The sequence below is a fragment of the Callorhinus ursinus genome, unplaced genomic scaffold (assembly GCF_003265705.2).
Source record: "Callorhinus ursinus isolate GAN/ISIS: 27379988/994484 unplaced genomic scaffold, GSC_fseal_2.0 scaffold8, whole genome shotgun sequence".
Classification (NCBI taxonomy): Eukaryota; Metazoa; Chordata; class Mammalia; order Carnivora; family Otariidae; genus Callorhinus; species Callorhinus ursinus.
Genome location: NW_027397070.1, coordinates 7824630 through 7836067, shown reverse-complemented (window position 1 = coordinate 7836067; position 11438 = coordinate 7824630). Strand labels below are relative to the sequence as shown.

At 41.8% G+C, this 11438-nt stretch overlaps 1 non-coding gene across 1 annotated transcript; it reads left to right on the top strand.

Annotated features, from left to right (window-relative positions):
- The first annotated feature begins 9695 nt into the window (after window positions 1-9695).
- LOC112822882 (small nucleolar RNA SNORD67) lies at window positions 9696-9798 on the top strand. The gene has a single exon (XR_003207863.1). It is a non-coding gene; the product is annotated as a small nucleolar RNA SNORD67 (small nucleolar RNA).
- Window positions 9799-11438: the final 1640 nt, after the last annotated feature.

Below are 11438 nucleotides of genomic sequence, written 5' to 3'. Positions count from 1 at the left end.
GCTGTTATATCACCTGAGTCCTGGGGACCCCGATGATGATTGCAGTCCTTTTGCTGAAAGGTGCCACTGGGGAGGTGACAACAGAGTGCTCAGCCCCAGTATCAATCATAAAAGTCACTGGTTGGCCCCCCCACCTTCATTTTGACCACGGCCTCATGGGGGCCAAGGAGGAAAGAGCCTGGTCACCCTCAGTCTGAGTCCATTCCCGCAAGGCCTATGAGGTACTCCTCTCAGGGTTCTTCCTTATAATGGCTAGGGCTTTTGAGGCTTTCCCCGGTTGAGACATTTGTTTTTCCAATGTGTTTTCTCTTTACAGTAGGCTCATTGATCCCCTGCCAAGGGGGTTCTGGGCTTCCCCCTTTGGTGGTTGAGGTCTCCCCATCTTTGTGTTGTCCTTTTCTTTCAGGGCAGCGAGGAAGCTTTTTTTTTAAATTTTTTATTATGTTAATCACCATACATTACACCATTAGTTTTTGATGTAGTGTTCCATGATTCATTGTTTGTGCATAAAACCCAGTGCTCCATGCAGAACGTGCCGTCTTTAATACCCATCACCAGGCTAACCCATCCCCCCACCCCACCCCTTCTAGAACCCTCAGTTTGTTTTTCAGAGCCCATCATCTCTCATGGTTCGTCTCCCCCTCCGATTTACTCCCCTTCATTCTTCCCCTCCTGCTATCTTCTTCTTTTTTTTTTCTTAACATATACTGCATTATTTGTTTCAGAGGTACAGATTGGTGATTCAACAGTCTTGCACAATTCACAGCGCTCACCATAGCACATACCCTCCCCAATGTCTATCACCCAGCCACCCCATCCCTCCCACACCCCCACAACTCCAGCAACCCTCAGTTTGTTTCCTGAGATTAAGAATTCCTCATATCAGTGAGGTCATATGATACGTGTCTTTCTCTGATTGACTTCTTTCGCTCAGCATAAAACCCTCCAGTTCCATCCACATCGTTGCAAATGACAAGATTTCATTCCTTTTGATGGCTGCACAATATTCCATTGTGTATATATACCACTTCTTCTTTATGCATTCATCTGTCGATGGACATCTTGGCTCTTTCCACAGTTTGGCTATTGTGGACATTGCTGCTATAAACATTGGGGTGCACGTACCCCTTCGGATCTCTGCATTTGTATCTGTGGGGTAAATACCCAGTAGTGCAATTGCTGGATCGTATGGTAGCTCTATTTTCAACTGTTTGAGGCACCTCCATACTGTTTTCCAGAGGGGCTGCACGAGCTTGCATTCCCACCAACAGCGTAGGAGGGTTCCCCTTTCTCTGCATCCCCGCCAACATCTGTCATTTCCTGACTTGTTAATTTTAACCATTCTGACTGGGGTGAGGTGGTATCTCATTGAAGTTTTGATTTGGATTTCCCTGATGCTGAGTGATGTTGAGCACTTTTTCTTGTGTCTGTTGACCATTTGGATGTCTTCTTTGGAAAAATGTCTGTTCATGTCCTCTGCCCATTTCTTGATTGGATTATTTGTTCTTTGGGTGTTGAGTTTGATAAGTTCTTTATAGATTTTGGATACTAGCCCTTTATCTGATATGTCATTTGCAAATATCTTCTCCCATTCTGTCGGTTGTCTTTTGGTTTTGTTGACTCTTTCTTTTGCTGTGCAACAGCTTTTTATCTTGATGAAATCCCAATAGTTCATTTTTGCCCTTGCTTCCCTTGCCTTTGGCGATGTTTCTAGGAAAAAGTTGCTGCGGCTGAGATCAAAGAGGTGGCTGCCTGTGTTCTCCTTTAGGATTTTGATGGACTCCTGTCTCACGTTTAGGTCTTTCAACCATTTGGAGTCTATTTTTGTGTGTGGTGTAAGGAAATGGTCCAGTTTCCTTCTTCTGCATGTGGCTGTCCAATTTTCCCAACACCATTTGTTGAAGAGACTGTCTTTTTTCCATTGGACATTCTTTCCTGCTTTGTCAAAGATGAGTTGACCATAGAGTTGAGGGTCCATTTCTGGGCTCTCGATTCTGTTCCATTGATCTATGTGTCTGTTTTTGTGCCAGTACCATACTGTCTTGATGATGACAGCTTTGTAATAGAGCTGGAAGTCCGGAATTGTGATGCTGCCAGCTTTGCTTTTCTTTTTCAACATTCCTCTGGCTATTCGGGGTCTCTTCTGGTTCCATACAAATTTTAGGATTATTTGTTCCATTTCTTTGAAAAAAGTGGATGGTATTTTGATGGGGATTGCACTGAATGTATAGATTGCTCTAGGTAGCATTGACATCTTCACAATGTTTGTTCTTCCAATCCATGAGCATGGAACGTTTTTCCATTTATTTGTGTCTTCTTCAATTTCTTTCATGAGTATTTTATAGTTTTCTGAGTACAGATCCCTTGCCTCTTTTGTTAAATTTATTCCTAGGTATCTTATGGTTTTGGGTGCAATTGTAAATGGGATCGACTCCTTGATTTGTCTCTCTTCTGTCTTGTTGTTGGTGTATAGGAATGCCACTGATTTCTGTGCATTGATTTTATATCCTGCCACTTTACTGAATTCCTGTATGACTTCTAGCAGTTTTGGGGTGGAGTCTTTTGGGTTTTCCACATAAAGTATCATATCATCTGCAAAGAGTGAGAGTTGGACTTCCTCTTTGCCGATTTGGATGCCTTTGATTTCTTTTTGTCGTCTGATTGCTGTGGCTAGGACTTCTAATACTATGTTGAATAGCAGTGGTGATAGTGGACATCCCTGCCACATTCCTGACCTTAGGGGGAAAGCTCTCAGCTTTTCCCCATTGAGAATATTGGCTGTAGGTTTTTCATAGATGGCTTTTATGATATTGAGGTATGTACCCTCTATCCCTATACTCTGAAGAGTTTTGATCAAGAAAGGATGCTGTACTTTGTCAAATGCTTTTTCTGCATCTATTGAGAGGATCATATGATTCTTGTTCTTTCTTTTGTTAATGTATTGTATCATGTTGATTGATTTGTGGATGTTGAACCAGCCTTGCAGCCCAGGGATAAATCTCACTTGGTCATGGTGAATAATCCTTTTAATGTACTGTTGGATCTTATTGGCTAGTATTTTGATGAGAATTTTTGCATCCATGATCATCAAGGATATTGGTCTGTAATTCTCCTTTTTGATGGGGTCTTTGTCTGGTTTTGGGATCAAGGCACTGCTGTCATAAAATGAGTTTGGAAGTTTTCCTTCTATTTCTATTTTTTGGAACAGTTTCAGGAGAATAGGTATTAATTCTTCTTGAAATGTCTGATAGAATTCCCCTGGGAAGCCATCTGGCCCTGGGCTTTTGTTTGTTGGGAGATTTTTGATGACTGCTTCAATTTCCTTAGTGGTTATAGGTGTGTTCAGGTTTTCTATTTCTTCCTGGTTCAATTTTGGTAGTTGGTACATCTCTAGGAATGCATCCATTTCTTCCAGGTTATCTAATTTGCTGGCATAGAGTTGCTCATAATATATTCTTATAATTGTTTGTATTTCTTTGGTGTTGGTTGTGATCTCTCCTCTTTCATTCATGATTTTGTTGATTTGGGTCATTTCTCTTTTCTTTTTGATAAGTCTGGCCAGGGGTTTATCAATCTTATTAATTCTTTCAAAGAACCAGCTCCTAGTTTCGTTGATCTGTTCTACTGTTCTTTTGGTTTCTATTTCATTGATTTCTGCTCTGATCTTGATTATTTCTCTTCTCTTTCTGGGTTTAGGCTTTATTTGCTGTTTTTTCTCTAGCTCCTTTAGGTGTAGGGTTAGGTTGTGTATTTGAGACCTTTCTTGTTTCTTGAGAAAGGCTTGTATTGCTATATACTTTCCTCTTAGGACTGCCTTTGCTGTATCCCAAAGATTTTGAACAGTTGTGTTTTCATTTTCATTTGTTTCCATGAATTTTTTTAATTCTTCTTTAATTTCCTGGTTGACCCATTCATTCTTTAGTAGGATGCTCTTTAGCCTCCATGTATTTGAGTTCTTTCCGACTGTACTCTTATGATTGAGTTCTAGTTTCAAAGCATTTGGTCCAGTGTGTCATTTAAAGTCTTTATTTCCTTGTTGATCTTTTGCTTAGATGATCTGTCCATTTCAGTGAGGGGGGTGTTAAAGTCCCCCACTATTATTGTATTGTTATCAATGTGTTTCTTTGCTTTTGTTATTAATTGCCTTATAAAATTGGCTGCTCCCATGTTAGGGGCATAGATATTTACAATTGTTAGATCTTCTTGTTGGATAGACCCCTTAAGTAGGATATAGTGTCCTTCCTCATCTCTTATTACAGTCTCTGTTTTAAAATCTAATTTGTCTGATATAAGGATTGCCACCCCAGCTTTCTTTTGGTGTCCATTAGCATGGTAAATGGTTTTCCACCCCCTCACTTTCAATGTGGGGGTGTCTTTGGGTCTAAAATGAGTCTCTTGCAGACAGCATATCAATGGATCTTGTTTTTTAATCTGATCTGATAGCCTGTGTCTTTTGATTGGGGCATTTAGCCCATTTACATTCAGGGTAACTATTGAAAGATATGAATTTAATGCCATTGTATTGCCTGTAAGGTGACTGTTACTGTATATTGTCTGTGTTCCTTTCTGGTGTATGCTGCTTTTAGTCTCTCTCTTTGCTTAGAGGACCCCTTTCAAGTTTTCTTGGAGGGCTGATTTCGTGTTTGCAAATTCCTTTAGTTTTTTTTTTGGTCCTGGAAGCTTTTTATCTCTCCTTCAATTTTCAATGAGAGCCTAGCTGGATATTGTATTCTTGGCTGCATATTTTTCTCGTTTAGTGCTCTGAAGATATCATGCCAGTCCTTTTTGGCCTGCCAGGTCTCTGTGGATAGGTCTGTTGCCAATCTAATATTTCTACCTTTATAGGTTACATATCTCTTCTCCCGAGCTGCTTTCAAGATTTTCTCTTTGTCTCTGAGATTCGTAAGTTTTACTATTAGATGTCGGGGTGTTGACCTATTTTTACTGATTTTGAGAGGGGTTCTCTGTGCCTTCTGGATTTTGATGCCTGTTTCCTTCCCCACATTAGGGAAGTTCTCTGATATAATTTGCTCCATTATACCTTCTGCCCCCCTCTCTTTCTTCTTCTTCTGGGATCCCAGTTATTCTAATGTTTTTCTTCTTATCGTATTGCTTCTCTCTTGAATTCTGCCCTCATGATCCAGTAGTTGTTTATCTCTCTTTTTCTCAGCTTCTTTATTTTCCATCATTTGGTCTTCTATATCACTGATTCTCTCTTCTGCCTCATTTATCCTAGCAGTTAGTGCCCCCATTTTTGATTGCACCTCATTAATAGCCTTTTTGGTTTCGATTTGGTTAGATTTTAGTTCTTTTATTTCTCCAGGAAGGGTGTCTCTAATAACTTCCATGCTTTTTTCAAGCCCAGCTAGTATCTTTAAAATCATGATTCTGAACTCTAGGTCCGACATCATATTAATGTCCGTATTGAGTAGGTCCCTGGCAGACGGTACTACCTCTTGTTCTTTTTGCTGAGGTGATTTCTTTTGTCTTGTCATGTTGTCCAGAGGAGAATAGATGAATGAGATAACAAAATGCTAACAGGTTAACAATGTCCCCAGAAAATATACTTTAAAGAAATCAGAAAAGACCTGAAACCAGGGGAAAAGAAAGGGAAAGAAAGAGAGAAAAAAAAAAGAAAAAGATAAAAACAAAGAGAAACAGAACAAAACAAAACAAAACAAAACAGAATATGATCAGATATGATCAGGCTAGTGCATAGATGAGTGCCACACACTAGATTTTGGGTGTATTTTGGTCTGTTAGAAGATAGTGCCTCCTAAAATTATAAAGAAAGAAAGACTTATATATGTACAAAATAAGGGTTGATACAGTGAAGGGTATCATACAGATGACTGTAAAGATGAAAATTATAAAAGATTTTATAAAAGAAATTGATAAGTTGTTTGAAAAAAGAAAGAAGATTTAAAAAAAAAAGGGGGAGAGAATGTGATCAGGCAGGAGACTAGAACAAAGCCATACACTAGAGATTTAGGGTATATTTTGATCTGTTAGAAGAAACTGTATCTCAAAATATTAAAGAGTGAACAACTTATATATATATGCCCAAAATAACGGTAACTACTATGAAGGAATAGAATCTGACTCTAAAAATGAAAAATAAAAAAAATTTTTTTTAAAAAAGGGATTGATAAGATGTTGGTTGAAAAAGGGAAAAGGAAAAATTCAAAAAAAAAAAAAACCAGACAGTTAAAAAAAATTAACTTTGGAAGACTAAAGAATCATGGTAAAAAAGCCATGAATTCTATGTGCAGTATTCCCCTAGCGCTGGAGTTCTCCCGTTCTCCTTGAATGGTAAACTTGGTCTTGGCTGGCTGTTCCTGCTGATCTTCTGGGGGAGGGGCCTGTTGCCGTGGTTCCCAAATGTCTTTGCAGGAGGTGGAATTGCCCCACCCTTGTGAGTTTGGGCTAAGCAATCTGCTCGGGTTTGCTCTCGGGAGCTTTTGTTCCCTACAAGCTCTCGGTACAGGTTTGGAGGACGAGAGCGAAATGGTGGCTTCCCAATCTCCACCCATAGGAGGCGAGAATTCAGGGCCCTGCTCCTCAGTGCGCCCCCAGAGAAAAGCAGTCAATCACTCCCATCTCCCCGGTCTCTGGCCGCACTCTGTGCTCACCCGGCCTGTGGCCAAGCATTTCTATCTCTGGCACCCAACCCCATGTGGAGTCTCCAAACCCAGCAGATCCCTGTGGTGCGCTCCCGCGCCGCTCCTCCCAGGGGAGGAAGGGCAGTCTCCCCGGCTCTGCTGCTTGTTGGGTCCCTTCCAGTAAGTGGTCGCTTCTCTGTTCAGAGAGTTGTTGCTACTCTCTTCTTCGATCTCCTGTTGAGTTCATAGGTGTTCGGAATGTTTTGATCCCCATTCAGCTGAATTCCTGAGACCAGACGAAATCCAGGTCTCCTACTCCTCCGCAATCTTGTTCCACCTCAGAAGCTGACTTTCTTTTTCATCTTTTTCTCAGCTTCCTGTTCAGCTGCGACTTCTCTGTTCATGTAGACTTTATTGGCAGTCTCTATCAGCTGGGTGATGTTCATCCTGGCAAAACCCTCTAGGGTCTGAAGTTTTTTCCTGATGTCTGGGGCAGCCTGAGCCATGAAGGAGCTGTTTACCATCTATTGGCTTTCCTGTGCCTCGGGGTCAAATGGAGTGTATATCCTGTAGGCTTCACATAGTCTTTCATAATAGTCCCCGGGGGACTCCCCTGGGTGTTGAGTGACCCAAGGATACCTTAGTCATAAGGTTTCCTTTCAGGTACTGCTGTGCACCTTTCATTATTCTCCTCCTCGCCTCTATGTTAAACAGGGTGCGGAGTAACTGTTGGCAGTCTTCCCAGGTTGGCTGATGAGTCTGGAAGAGGGATTCTATGAGGTCTACCATATCCTGTGGTTTCTCAGAGTAGGATGGGGTGTTATGTTTCCAGTTGAGGAGGTCAGTGGTGGAGAAGGGCTGATAATACATCATGGAACAGCTGGGTTGGACTGCCCCCTCTTCATCGTGCCTCTCAGGTTCCCGCGTCTCTTGTACTGGCATTTGAAGGGTGTTTGCGCCTGGCCTGGGGCGCAGCCTGGCTGCTGGTCCTGGAGAAAGTGGATTTCTTAGGCCTGGGGGCGCCAGTGGATCCTCTGGGCCTGGGGGCGCTAGTGAAACCGATGGCAGCGGGGTGTCTGGAGCTGAAGGGCCAGGTCTGTAGACGGTCTTGGGGGTACATATGGTGGGGGCAGGGTCGGTTCGTCCTCGGGATCTCCAGCTAGGATTTGTGGAGACTGGGGCTTTTGCTGATTTTCTTTGGGTCTTAGATGAGGCGATTAAGACCCTGGCCTGTCTCTGCCTATTGCAAGTGAATCGCACCCAGGGGGGAAGAGTGAGCAATTCCTAGCCAGGAGTCAATGTACAGAAACTGGTCAGGGTGTCCTGGTTTTCCTGTTATGACTCGCCATACTCGACGAATCATTGGGACATCCAATGTCCTGTCTGAAGGCCACCCAACATCAAAGGTGGGCCATTCCACTTCACATAGGGTTCTCAACTTGCCGGGGTTCATCCTGACTCCATAGTCTCCCAAAAACCCCTTCTTGAAATTTTTGATCATGGTCTCTAGAACCATAGGTTTACTCTGCCCTGACCCCATGGTGATATTCCCGTGTGTGGTGGCACAGAGACAGACAAATGGGGGGTGCCTCCTGAGATGAGGAGACCAATCAAATGCCTGTCTGGCCATGTTCTGAAGGAGCTTAGGTGAGGCTTAGCCATAGTGGTCTCAATGTTGTGACTTAACGATTGGAAACTATTCTGATGCCACCATAGACTGTATGCCGTTCACCATGGAATCACAGATGGGTCCACTCAGACTCCGTAGGCTTCTGGGGACCTTAAGGGTGCCTGCCTGTGGAGTCACAGAATCAGTCTATTTGAGCAAGCCCAGTTGGACTGCACATTCACTCACACATTCACACTCCAGAAGTTATTACATTCCCTCCCTGGGAATCCCTACCTGTTAGACCTCTAAGAGGTCTCTGGGAGGTGATCAGGCTCCCCTTTCACTCCAATGGGGGTGGGCCTGTCTCAGTCCTGGGGCCCCAGGCCTTAGCAGAATCCAACATTGGGACCAGGTCCTCACTGGCCAAGTCTCCTTGAGTCTGGTGGGGACCTCAGAGTGCGCCCAGCCTGAGGCGACCGGGGGGGAGAATGCTGAAAATTAGGCAGGGTGTGCTTTCTCTGTTATGATAACTCATTCCGTCACCATCCTGCCGTTACCCCCAAACCGGTGGCAACAATGGGCCAGCGTGGTTGGGTTTCCTGGTCAGGGAACCAAATGTTAGAGATCCTGGATTGGATTGCCTGAAGGAAGAACCAAGTGGCACTGGAAGATCTTGGAGGATCGGAAGTTTATTTAACGCTGGCGGGCTCAGAGGAGAGTGATCTCTAAAGGTCTGAGCCCGGAGCACAAACAAAGGGGGCGGGGCGCCTGGGTGGCTTAGTTGGTGAAGCAGCTGCCTTCGGCTCAGGTCATGATCCTGGGGTCTTGGGATCGAGCCCCGTGTCGGGCTCCCTGCTCAGCAGAGAGCCTGCTTCTCCCTCTCCCTCTGCCTGCCTCTCTGCTTACTTGTGCTCTCTCTCTCTCTCTCTGTCAAATAAATAAAATAAAATCTTAAAAAAAAAGGGGGGGCAATTTATACACTTCTACTTCCGCATACTTGGCACTTTTGGCGCGTGCGCGAAGTGGGGCAGGGAGAAGAACCTGGATTGGTGCGCATGGGAAGCAGAGCAGGGAGAAGAACCCGTAAGAGCCCTGGGGCAAGGACTGGGACTCTCTCGCTGGCTCGGTTGGCCATCTTAGGACACAGATTTTCCTTATCAGAAGTAGGAGACCACACCACTCTATCAGTCTTTGACAAATTAAGGCAAAACATGAATTAGGTACAGATGTGAATAATATAATTAGCGAGTTTGATTTGAGAAATTGTAAATATGTCATTTTTGTGTCCTATACTTGAAAATACCCACTTTTAAGAATCCATGGAACATTCACATTCCTTAATCTTATAGTAAGCCACAAAACACTCAACGTAGTTCACATACTCTCACCACACTAACTGTAAACATTAATATTTTAAAGCTTAACCATAGGTAACTTGGAAACAAAAAAAATTTCTCTAGTAGTTAAATTACAAAGTATTTAAAATAGAGAGTGATGAATTGCACACTGGTGGAGCCCCGGTATCAGGTGATACAGGCACCACTCAGTACCACCCTGCTGACAAAGTATTTAAAATAGAAATTCACAATAGAGGGAGAGCTTATTTTTCATTCATTTTGGAATTCAAATAAAATTTGTAAGCATAAGATTTTTATATTTGTTAAAAAGATATTGCTTTAAAATTTTGAGAAACACTGATTTAGAATAAAATTAAAATATATTCTGTATGGAAATTCGTAAGTACGAAGTCAAGCTTGAAACAATGCTTAAATGTTTCTATCATTAATCAATATGAATTAAAGTTACCCATAATGCTTGAAAAGGTAGAAAGAAAGCACAACCATCTAAAGAAATAAGGAAAAAGCAATTAATGAATTAATTGATCACTGTCAATTCAAAAGTCTTAAGTAGAATAAAATGTTCAACAAATTTGAAAATATCCTTCAAAGTGATTGATGAAGGAAAGGTAGATTAGTGGGAGGAAAAACTACTATCTTTGTTTTAGTAAATCAAGAAAGAAAAACTTTCACTATCCAGAGCAACGTCGAAAAAAATTTTACTGAACTGGAAAGACAAATTAACAACATGATCAAGAATTTTTATTTCCAACCAACTGCGGGTCTTATAGTGAATGGAGCATTTATATTAAAGTTAAATTCAGGAATGACATGGCCTACATCACCATCTGTATTTATCTGTTTTTTTCCTGGAATTCAAGCTAATGCTATGAAACAAACCAAAAAAGAAGGAAGGAAGAAAGGAAGGAGAGAGGGAAGGGAAGGAGAGAGGAAGTGGAAGAGGAAAACAAGGGTGGAGGAAGTGAGCCAGAAAGAGAAAATGAAGGGTATAAATATTGGAAAAGACAAAAATGTACTTGGAGGTAACAGGATTATTGTATCAGTGCCCCCAAGGAAATAATAGCCATTAACAAAAACTAAAAAGCACAGAATTCTTATGAAAAACAAAAGCAGGGGCGCCTGGGTGGCTCAGTCTATTAAGCGGCTGCCTTCAGCTCAGGTCATGCCTGGGACCAAGCCCTGCATTAGGCTCCCTGCTCAGTGGGGAGTCTGCTTCTCCCTCTGACCCTTCCCCCATCTCGTGCTCTCTCACTCCCTCTTGCTCTCTCCTCTCTCTTGCTCAAATAAGTAAAATCTTAAAAAAAAAAAAAAAAAAGAAAGAAAGCAAACTCGAAAAATATTACCAAAAAAAGAGATTTAAATGAATGAGCATTTATTTTCTACTGGGCTTTTTGGTAGATTCAATATCAATATATCAATTCCCCCAAATTAATTTGTATGCTAAATTCAGTTCAAATAAAAATCTTAACAGAATTTGTAAACAATCTTGAAGTACTTCTATGACGCTTCTGGATATCACATGAGCAAATATTGCAAGAAAAAATATAAATAAAGAAGAGTAATGAGAAGGAAATCACCTCACTAATATTAAAACATATTTGTAAACAGCTGTTTGCATTTTCAATCACATATGAATCCTCAGAAAAGACATTGGTGCTTCATCTCTAGGAACTTGGAATGAGGTGAATGGTTGTGTCTGAAACATTAGACAAATCCAAATAAGGACCATCTAAACAAACACACATTCCACAATAATCATATGTTTGCAAGTGAAGGAATGAAATCACTTAATGAGACCGAGTGAAGAATGAATGAAGTGTAAACAGAAAAATTCAGAAGATAATATATATAAAAAAGAACACACAAATA